The sequence below is a fragment of the Melopsittacus undulatus genome, chromosome 1 (genome assembly GCF_012275295.1).
Source record: "Melopsittacus undulatus isolate bMelUnd1 chromosome 1, bMelUnd1.mat.Z, whole genome shotgun sequence".
In the NCBI taxonomy this organism is placed as follows: domain Eukaryota; kingdom Metazoa; phylum Chordata; class Aves; order Psittaciformes; family Psittaculidae; genus Melopsittacus; species Melopsittacus undulatus.
Window position 1 is genome coordinate 121687782 of NC_047527.1, and position 11178 is coordinate 121698959.

Here is an 11178-nt window from a genome sequence, read left to right on the forward strand (position 1 = left end):
TAATCAGCAGCTGTGCAAGAAGAGGAGAGGCTGCAGCATTTCATGTACGGTAATGGAGCAAGGCTTTTGTATACCAGAGTTTGCACATTGTATCCCCTTGATGGCATATTGGTGACCAAATGGTAAACCAGTATATTTGAGTAACAATTCAAGAAGTTACTGTTACATTTATCTGTACCTCTGTAGGTGATACTGTGTTTTCACATATCGGTCATTTGAAGGCTGAATGCAAAGAATGTAAAGAACACTGAATAGTAACTACTAAGCACACAGAATAATAATAATAAAAAAGATGCACCTTTAAAAGAAACAGTAACACACGCACCTTTTCATGTTTGTACCCTGATTAAAAGAACACCATGAAGTTCAAGTATGAAGTGATACAGTGAAATCATGTCCTGTGAGTAGGTATCAATGGTAGTCTAGGTAGTACAGTTTGCATCTTAGGTAACTTTCCACCTTGCAAAATAAAATCCTACTGGATGTGTAGGTAAAGTGACTTGAAATGCTAAAACTCAGCATGCCAGCTGTTCGGCTGGTGTAAGCTGATAGAACACTGACTGAAGTCAACAGGACTGTGCTGATTTTCACCAGCTGATTATATGCCCTAAGGTGAACGAAACAAAAAGTATATTCAAAACTGCTTTGCATGTTTGCCTTGAATTACCAAATCCTAGACACCCCCAGAGCAAATCCTCTTATATTACAAGAAAGGGGAAGAAAAAGAGAAAAAAATAAGCTAAACAGCATTAGAAGCTGTTTTAACTTTCCAAACGTTTTTTATGTTCTTTTTTATGTAAAATCATACTGAGAAACAAAGGTACAGAGATGGACTTTTTTTTTGCTAATGGATGTTGGTCTGATGTAATATGAATGAAGTTACTCTGGACGTGTCTCAGAAGCTGTCCTCACTGTCCATGGTATTCTGTAAACCTGAAACCCCATGTTTTTATTTTCTTTTGAGAACATAACTTGCAGATTCTGAAACCAGTGTCCCGTGAGAGTTACTAACAGGCTTAACTTTCTACATGTCTTCTGTTAACTTTAGTGGAATTTGTAACATGTAAGGTAGGCACAAACGGAGTGTCTGGAGCAGGAAGAATTGAATCTTATTTCTGATACATTTCTGTACCAGCATCACGCTTTTCTCCACGTCCCGATGCCACTAAGAAGTGCACTTCTGAACTCTTGTATAAATAAGTAATGAATAGAAATGTTGAGAGAAATAATGTTACTAGAGTTAAGATTTTTATCACACATTACCATTTATATAGTATTCTTGCTGATTTACTAAGCTTAAGTATTTTTATATAGACCTGAGCTGCCTGACACTGAAATTTGTAGACTTACAGGGTCAAATTCTTGGCTTAATGTAACTGCAGTCAGTGGAGTTACAACAGAAGTAAATTATGCTAGATAATTTGAAATACTTTGAAACCCCAATCCAGTTTCATGCAATTGTGCATGCACACAAAAAATACCTAAATTTGCTGCCTTTATGCTTTTGTTTAGCAAACAATCTTACTTAAAGCCCAGATGGGCAACTTTATCACTGCAAAAAACTTTCTTCAGTTACAAGATGCCACACAAACTTGGCCCCTGGCTTAAGCGTCTGGAATCGCCAGATACCTGCTGGACCTGCTACAAACAAAATGAAGCCAAAGGCAGCCTATGTAATGTTTTCTAACTTTATTTTTTCAGACAACATTCCCCCGCTATGTGTAAGATTAGCTCTACAACAGCATTTCAAAGTAATCTGCTTATTCCTCTACATACTTAAACAAACAAAAATACCCTAAAGCATAAAACATACTACATCTGAACACAGGTACTACCCTAGCTGCAAAATCCAATGTACAGTATGAAGCTTGTTTATATTTTTTTTGTCTGATCTAGCTTTCTGCCTCTCTATGAAACTAGCTTAACTTCAACAACCAAAATGTATACTAAATGCAAATAAACAACAAAGCAGCAAAACTCAACACATTTTTTGGCAACTACCCTTTCACAGGACTAGTGTGTTTTCATCAGAAATAATATACTGAATTATAATAGCAATAATTTAGGTTAATGTCAGATAACTTGCAGATAAATGTGTCCACATCTTTGATAAACACTGACCCCATTTACTGGTGTCTTGGTGCTGTTATTAACCATGTGTCCTCACAACTACAGTCAATTGCTAAAGCAAAGCCTTTTTCTGCACATACTTTCTTGTGAGCAACTGTACTCCCATGAGCAACCCCGCTTAGCTTTGTCGGACTGCTCAGGCGAGGCACAGTATTCATGTGTTTGCATTCTTAGGCCTTCAGGATGGAGAGGATCAAGCTAGTGAGGAAATACAAACACACTGTTACACTGAAAGCAGAAGACAGACATACAGATGAAAGCACCCTGTGATGCTTTCGAGAGTTATAATATAAACACTATTCCCCAAGTATACAGCTCAACTTCTAAGACATAATTTTTCGGGTATAATTTTTCTTTAACTAGAGCATTCAAAGACATTATATTTTTAAAGCTGTTCAAAGTAATGCAGCTAAATATTACATTAAAAATAAAACTGATGAGATTCAGTTGTAGACCCAGACCACTTAAACGAATTGGAATGACATGGACCATAAATACAGTAATCTGAATGCTTGAAAGGAATTTACAAAGAAATTGAAGACTAAAAGAAAAGAATAAAAGGGTGCCCGTGGGCTTGGTTTCAGTGCCAAAATCATATGGTTTTGTGTAGAAAACAGACTCTATCAGAAAAATAAACAGCATCTTTATATTTTCTCTATCTTAAGTACTCTAAAATGTGTTTCTCACCTTAACAGAAGTAACTGCTTTGTCTGTGAAAGGTGCCTGGCTAAAAGTCCTTGAGACTCATTCTTTACTGAAAAGCACTGCCATAATGGAAACTTCTTATGCCTACACTGCCATGACTCTAGGTGGGTTGTAGGAGGGGAGTTCAGTCTCCAGAAAAAGGTTTTGAACATTGTAGAGAATGACAGCAAGGTTATTTGACAGTACTGAAGGAAAGTGTCATGGATACTGAATTCTGTTTGTTGGAAACCAGAGAGCAATCAAAACTTTTAGACAGTGCTAGCCTGCTCTGATTTTTGAGCTGGTAAACTAGAGTAATGCTTTTCTATCCAACTTAGTATGCACAATAGGAAGGAGAAAGGTGGTGGTGGAAGTGAAATAAAACAAATTGAAGCAGAACAAAGCTGGAAAACCACTGGTTTGGCAGACATCTAGCAAGAAAAATGGAAAGATAGATTGATCTTTGCAATCCTTTCAGCCTGTAATCTCAGGATACTGCAGGCCTTCTGTCAAGTTATGACAGGCAACTTCAAAATAAGTAAGTTCAAAATGTGCATGTCTACCAATACTTCCAGATGAGCACATCCATACTGAGCTCCCATAAGCTACCTTGTACAGCCTCACATCCACAAACTTCTTACCAGCATCTAATTTCTGATGTGCTTTTTTGTTGTAGTTGCAACCCACAGTTACAGCCACCTTTGTTGCATGACAAAATCCCTGCAAGCAATCTTGATGGATTTTGTGTCTTGCTGGAGAAAGACTGAGAAACATGGTCAGATTCACAGTCATCCTTCTTGTGTAGTGAGAGAGCTTTCTTAAGGAAGTTCTTAGAAATGCAAAAAACTTGACTGTCAGAAACAGTCAAGATCCTGGAAAGACTTTCCCTTGGGAGAATATATTGGGGGTTAAGGTCCATTCGTGCCTGCTAGTTGCGGCAGGCTCTCTACTCAAAGCTGCCGTAGAAAAGCCAAACGAATGAGTGTGATTGCCTACATGTGCCCAAGTTATTTTGAGAGTTGGGGACCTTCATAAAAGAACTGTTTTGTAGTTGCTCTGCCTCATACTAGAAGGAAACCTCTCCTGGGAACAGTGATTTTGGGAAAGGGGAAGGAAAAGAGAGGGTAAGCAGAAGGAGATTTGCATCTGTTAAAAACTTCTGTATAACAGAGGCACAATTGGCTGCTCTTGTAAATATGTACATCATAGACAGTTATCCAGGGGTCTTCCGTACTCAGTAAATAATCTTTTGAGATAATCTTCTGAATCAAAAATTGTTTTGGCTGATTAAGCACATTATGTTCAGTCCAATCTATTCTAGCTCATCTCTTTGCCTGAACCAGAGTAAAAAGTAGCAAAGTTTCCCATATTGTACTGTAGTATTTCCAAGCTCCAAATGAGAAGCTAAGAAAAATTACAGTATAAGTCATTGGCTGCCTGCAGACTTGAAGGGGCTGTAGAATCACAAGGTAGTAATTTAAAACCTCGCAGCTTCTTTAAGGGGCTGTGGAAGTACCAGCGGAATCAGACACAAATGATAGGTAACTGTCACTGCAGTGAGAGGAAGCAGGGTGTTGAAGGACTTTTGAGGAGTAGACAAACCCTGGGCTTCTTTCATAGTGTCACAGTAGGATGATCTGGGATAAGGAAAGGACAGCTCGAGTGTCTGGGTGATCTATCACTGTATGTATTCAGCAAATGCCAGAGAACTATAGTGTAGAATTAGAGGTTTCCCATTCCTGAAACTGTGAAATTTGTCTCTGTGCCAATCTCAGTTGCTCATACTTAGTGGAAGGACCAAAATTAACTGCTTGGCACCAACAACTCAGCCACTCCCACACACGGACTAAACACAACAAAATGCCATACAGGCCTTATTTTCTATGGGTTTTGGAGGTGGCATAACAATAGTTAGGGTAGCTGTCAGGTTGGCAGAGCAGCTCAGGAAGTTCCATTCCTGCTGTTCAACCTACAAAAAGACTTTCCATAGCAGATGGTTTCTGTAGTATTAGTTACACTGGGTGTTGGACAAACTTGCTAGGCTCTCAGACTTGCTCCTGTAAGATGGTGAACCACCTGCACATCAAAACCTGCATTCAGATGATCTTATCAAAATCCAAGTGCTCAAAACCATGCCATTCTGCATTGCCAAAGGGTTTTCATTTTGTGACAAGAGTCAGCTCGCAGTGCATGGCAATGTTGCACACTAATGGACACAGTTAGTGACCCCCCTGCATTAGAGCTGTGTGTTCTCCACATCTGCAGCTGAGCTACCGGCAGTGCCTGTGTGGCCAGTTTAACCTGCTCTCAAGCGGTCTCATAAGACTTCTATTTCAATATCTACACAGAAAAACCTCCAGCTTCCTCCAATTCTGAGTTAAAAAATAGAGCTGTTGCTATGCTGAAAAACTGCACTGGAGCTCATGACTTGAGTTGGCATAATAAGTATCTGGAACTAAAATCTCATGCAAGAGTCTTACTTTATCATCTGATGCTTATGAAAGTGAATGACAAGTGAATGAAAGCGAATGACAGAACAAAAGATGTGGAAAAAAAAGTCTTCCCCCTACACTTATACATAACTTTTCCACATACTTAAATTCACTTGCCAAAATTGTCTTGAACTCTCCTAATCTCTGCTCATTTTCCTCTTTGCAGCACTTCACGATTTTCCTCCCTCATCTAGCTACTCAAAATTGATCCTAACATTCAAGAACTGTTTTTTTCTTTCAAAACTTTCTTCTTAAAAAAAAAAAGAAAAAAGAAAAAAAGCTGAGGATTGCATAACATGACATACATAAGAAATATGGAATTCCAGGAAAGGCTGCATACGGTAGAACGTTAATTGCAAACTCTTTAGGAGTAAGTGCATGAAGGAAGCTGGCAGTCTGTGACAATCCGTTTTCCATCCAGTGGCAGAGACAGTGCTCTTTGGCTGGGTTTAACATGAGCATGTAAATGGGAGCAAGTACCCATGTAAACACTAAAAAATGTGTCTGGCATGTGGATGGTGTAAGGTATAGAAAGCTAAATAGTGTGGATGTAAATGTAGCTCACTCCAAAACAGACAGTGAGCTCGAGAGCTTTACAGTAAAATAAATCACAAGTTAAACAACACCTGTTCTCCCCTCTCCTTTCAGTCAGATAACATAGGTTGCGTTAGTGCAAATGAACATTAAAATGGTAGTTAGAATAAGTTCATATTTGGATGCTTTTCTTCCACAAAACCTTATCGACTTTGCAGGATCAGTGAAAAAGTATCAGTTCCAATGCATATTTAATATACATTGTTTGTATTTACATTTTTTTCACATTATAAATAGGCTCCTTTTCACTTATCCCAACAATATTTTCCCAATAGTTCCTTAAAATTTCCTTATTAATCTTTACTGTCAGTTGTTCATTTGTTTGTTTTATTGAAAATAATGCAGTATCATTTCTCTGATCCTTTTTTGGAAACAAAAAAACTATCCTACCACAATCACCCCATTTCAAAATATCCACAGCAGAATCTCTTCTTACTTTCTCTAGCCATACAAAAGCCTCATTGACAACAGGCTGGATGAAGCCCAGCAATATATTCTAACACAGATGAAACATTTAATCTGAAGGAAAAAAATGGCATATGGTTATGGAGTTTTGGTTTATCTGAGCTGCTTTGCACAGTCTTTCAATGAAGGCTTGAAATCTGAATATTGCAGAAGCTCTCTCATAGGGCTTTATCTAAGTCAAGGCATATTTTCCACTAACTTTACTTGCAGCAACTTTGGGCTTTTCTGCCCAGAAAGTAGAAGGCTCATCTAAGCATGGTGCTGGCTGATTTCAGCTTCTGATGAACACATAAAGATCTGATGGTATTTACTTGGCTTTGCAGAATCTTTTTTTAAACACAAGTTCCTGTTTAATTCAGTTCTGTTTGGGTGCCTATCACTGTCTGGATTAAAAACATTCACATAATTTTTCAGGAATATTTTAAATGGAAAAATACATCAGTTTCAAAATTTTGACTGTTACAGCCAAAAGAATGATTTTCAGCTGGTTTCTGTGTGAACCTAATGAGCACTTTAAAATTATTATCTATGCACACTACTCCTAAGTGGGTTTTATGGTTCTTATTTTGTATTTAGTATCAGTATGCAGTATTTGCTAAGCTTAAAACTAAAGGGAAGAAATAACACTTGGCAAAAGCATATTTGTCAGTTTGTATGTCCATATCATTCATCTTTTAATGGCCTAGTTAATTTAAATCCATGAGAAAGCTTATTGTTTTACACAGATTACTGGGAGTTGATGGTTACATAGGCTGGTCCAGAAACTAGAATTATACTACAGCCATTATCTAACAATTTGAAAACCAAAGAGATAAAATAAATAGTTCACAAATAAAATTTCTGTTTAAGTTGTACAGCCTGCTAGACTCTTAAAACTGTAGTCATGTTTTTGCACACCTGAACTGCGCTTGAACAAAGAATTTGGGTATGAAAATGAAACTTGGAAGGTTAAATATATAAAATCCCATTTACTTTTTTTGAGATTGTTTCTGATTTTTTTTTTCCTTCATGGAAAGTAATTTGTATACTCTGATACTTACTAATCAGAAAGAAGCAAAATAGATAGCTTATAGACAGTTACTGAAGATTTCAGTATATAACATGCTATTATTCTCTGTGAAAGTAAAAATACATTTCTTATTTTTTCCCACACAACTGCAGCTTGGAAAAATGTTTTTTTCTAATATACTAATCTCAAGAAAATAATCATTTACACATTAGGAGAAGTGTGAAATCTGTTAACATCAAAAAAGATCTTGGTATTTAGAAGCAGTAAAATAAATATGTTAGGTTCCTAAGCTTGTGTTCAATTCAAGCTTCAAGCATAACACAGCAAAATCACGCTAATAGCCTAGAATCTTCTAATTCACATTGTATATAAAATTCAATCTATTCCTGAAACTACTGTATATGAAAAAATACTAGCAAAGTGGTTCTATAAAACAGAGTTCTTAGAATAAAATTCCTCCTTACTCAACTGTGTCATATACATAGAACATAATTAATTTACGTGGCCTTTTAAACCAACCTGTGTGGTTTGTGATTCATATACCTCTTTGACAACTGATGCGTTTTCAGCTGTGAGTCTGATAAGTGCTCCAAACTGGTTGGTTAAAAGACCAAACCAGCATGATTTCTTTTTATTTTCCATATTAAAGTTGACCTAATACCTAACAGCAGAGAGAATCATATGTATAATAAAACATGCTTCTCAAAGTAGTATGGCACAATATTTTCTTCTTATTCATCAAAACAACCATTGAGTGTTAAAACCACATGAGAGTTACTTACGATGCTGGGTACCACCCCCGACGCCGAAGATGCTCAAATACTACAACTTACTGATTCATTTCATGTAAAAGGCTCTGTATGCATAGCACCAAATTTCAGTATTTTGCAAACATTTTGTCCCTTTTTTGGTGTGTTTTAGGACAGAAACAACAAAGAAAAGTACTCTAACATTTACCATTGTGGACTAACAGGTTGAAAAAACCCTGGAGTGTGGGCGCAGCCAACACAGAAATATGCAGACCCTATTTGTAGAATTTTACTTGGCGCACAGAAAGCAATATAGGTGTATGCAGAAATAAGGGTAAGCAAAGAGATGAAAAAAGAGAATCTTTCTAAATTGTCGGTTCTGGACTAAATTGAAGCAACACTTGGTAATATGCTGATACTGGGTAGCCATGGAAAATTTGGAAGAACCTTGTTGGAAATAGCACCTGTGTCACTGAAATCTGTTTCCATAAGGAAGCTGAGCAAAGAACTAAAAAGCTAGAATGAGCATGGAGACAGGGTGAAGAGAGAGAAGGGCTGCTTCAGATGTATTGCAATTAGCACTTCACTAGCTGGCTTTGGTGAGTTTTTTCCCTGGCTGCTGGGCCTGTTTTTCCTGCATAATTATGTAGTAGTGATAAAAAAAAAAGGTTGGTGGGAAATAGAAATCACTCCTTCCATTACTAAGAACACACTGTTCTCTGCTGAGGAGAGCACAGTGCCTGGTTGTGGGTGCTCTAAAAGCTAAACATCTATACTTATTTTTATGTATCTTTTGTTATTCAGTGGTTTTTAGCTGCTGTTGAACTGCTCCTGTAGAACGCATACACGCATAGTTATTGCTACGAAGAATTGCACTTCGAAGTCTAAGTTAAAGGATGCATGAAGAGTTTGCACCACAGTCTGGAATGCGTGTGTCCAGAAACACTTTCTTCTTCACTGACGTAATTCCAACATCGTACACATGGGAGTAATGAGCAAAGGTACACAAATACTAGGACTATAGCAGTAAAATAAAAAGAGCAAGGGCACATGCTCAAGCATGGTCCCACAGTTGTATGTACTAATTACAAACATGATTCTTGCCATGATTTTAGCCAGTGCCAGCACTTTGCCCAGCCAGAGAACAGGCTTTCTGAGTTTACTAGTGTAAGTGAAACCCCATGGGTTGGCAGAGAAGACTGGAATATGAGCAAGCCTATGGCATGTCAAATGGAATTTCTTCCTAAAGAGATTTTCGAAAGGAAGTCAATTGAAAAGTTGTTGGAATGTAGGACCTTGCTACTGCAATGGTCCTATTTGATAAATCTTTTCCCTAAACCTGACAAGACAGAACTTACGTTTCTGGTTTTGTTCCTGCCATTCCCACTGGATATTCCAGAATATGACCATTAATGAAGCCTTTCTCAAGCTGTTCTCCCAAATAGCCCCACTTTATAACCTTGTCCTGTATTAGACAACATACAGCACCATGTTGCAGAAGCTCTGCCTGTGATTCTGTAAGCCAGCTTCTGCTTTTCTCCGCTGCTCTCCGAGCTCTTCTTCTGATACTACTGATTGGGAAATACTGCTCCAGTAGTTAACTTCCTTGTGATTTCTACATTCTCATTAGTTTTTGGGCCAACATTAACCTTTGGCTTAAAGTGTTCTCTTCCATTTGTAGAACAGATGCACACCCCTTTCTGAGAGTTTCGAGCCTCATTTGAAAATGCCCTCTCCTCCCCTACATTTTCACCTATGTTAGTTGTTGGAGACTTCTGGGAGAGTTCCCTGACAGTTGCTGGAAAGCTGCACCAGCTGAATGCCCTGATAAAGTATGTATGATAGCCTGGAGCTAGTTGAAACGTGGAATGTTTTTAAATATGCTAAACTGTGTAAAAAATGCTCTTGCTTGTTACTGTCACTAGATTCTCCTGAACTTTGGCTCTGTTTATTGTTCTAATTAGTGTTTAAAACAGTTAACAAAAATTTCACTTTGGCCTATCCTTTTCTATGATTGTTAAAACCTACTCGCACTCAGGTCCATTGACACATGGAGGAATAAGGCTGGGACAACACCATGGAAATGAGTTCACAGTTACCCTTCTACAGAGAAACAGAGAGAATGACAGAGGCAAGGCCAAGATTAGAGGGTTAGCTGCCATGACCGCTCCCTGGCCTTCAGCTTGCTGCTCGTAGAGCTTCCAAAATCCTTGTCTTTTGCATCTGCAGTATCTGTGTGTAGATGCCTCGTGCATGCTCTTGCCAGGCCTAATTTGCAACTTGCCTGTTCATGCTAGTAGGTTTTGCATAAGCATCATCCTGGGCATGAAGAAAAACACAGGCCACTGCATGCATGCATGCATGCAAGTGGTCCTTTTAAAATCTGGCTTATTTAAAACAGACCTAATTTAACCATACGTCTCATACTTACATGTGTAACGATAAGGAAAGGCTTTATCCAAGAGACAGATAAGTTCTACTCACTATGCTAGCAACGGACCATCTCCCAGACAGAGTTAACAGCGAAGTTTGCCACAACAGCCAGTCTATCACCGGGCTGAGAAACCTGCCATGGTTGGCTGCAAGTTCTCAAGCCACAGCTGGAAAAAAATATATTGCTCAACTCACTTCTGAGGACCTGCTTCTGCCAAGCATGCTGTGAATGAGGATATAATGCTGGCTCACTAGCTAGACAACATAAAATAGAGATGAGGAAGAGAGAAGCCTAAGGGACTCTGACAGGAGTAAGCAAAGCTAGCTGCCTCACTTATCCTCAGTTGTACTGCAACTGTGCATATTTAAGGTTTTATGGTAAGGGCTAACTCGTTGGACCAATATTTTCCCCCAAGTCATATCCAGGTAAATGAATGAAAGTCATGCTAGGGAACAGCTTTTATGGATTTAAAATATTTCTTTTTCTCCAGTACAGTATTAAAAAAATAAAAACTTTTTAAAATACTGAAAATATATTTTAGTTAAGGTAAAAATACTAAATATAAAATTTTAATGTAATATTTAAAATAACTGTGCTATAAAGGCATGTGAATTGCTTAGC